Raw genomic sequence first — 297 nt, forward strand, 5'->3', positions numbered from 1 at the left:
CCCCCCCCCCCCCCCCCCCCCCTTTGTCAGGCGTGGCATTTTGCGTCCATTCCAGACATGTCGTGGGTCCAGTTTTGGCCGGTGTAGTGAGCGGTTTACGGAGGTGCAAAGCGGTTACTTCTCAGGTCCCTCTAGAGTTAGGTAGCTAGATAGTTGGACAATGTGTGGGAAGAGCTACGAACCAAGCAGGCCTCGGATTGAGTTATTGTATGGTTTTACCTGGCGTGGCGTCAGACATTGTAATGTTGATCCCCCTCCTCTCTCCTTTTACTAACCCTACATTACACACTCTGACCC

Source organism: Anarrhichthys ocellatus, unplaced genomic scaffold (genome assembly GCF_004355925.1).
Source record: "Anarrhichthys ocellatus isolate YVR2014 unplaced genomic scaffold, GSC_Weel_1.0 scaffold124, whole genome shotgun sequence".
NCBI lineage: Eukaryota > Metazoa > Chordata > Actinopteri > Perciformes > Anarhichadidae > Anarrhichthys > Anarrhichthys ocellatus.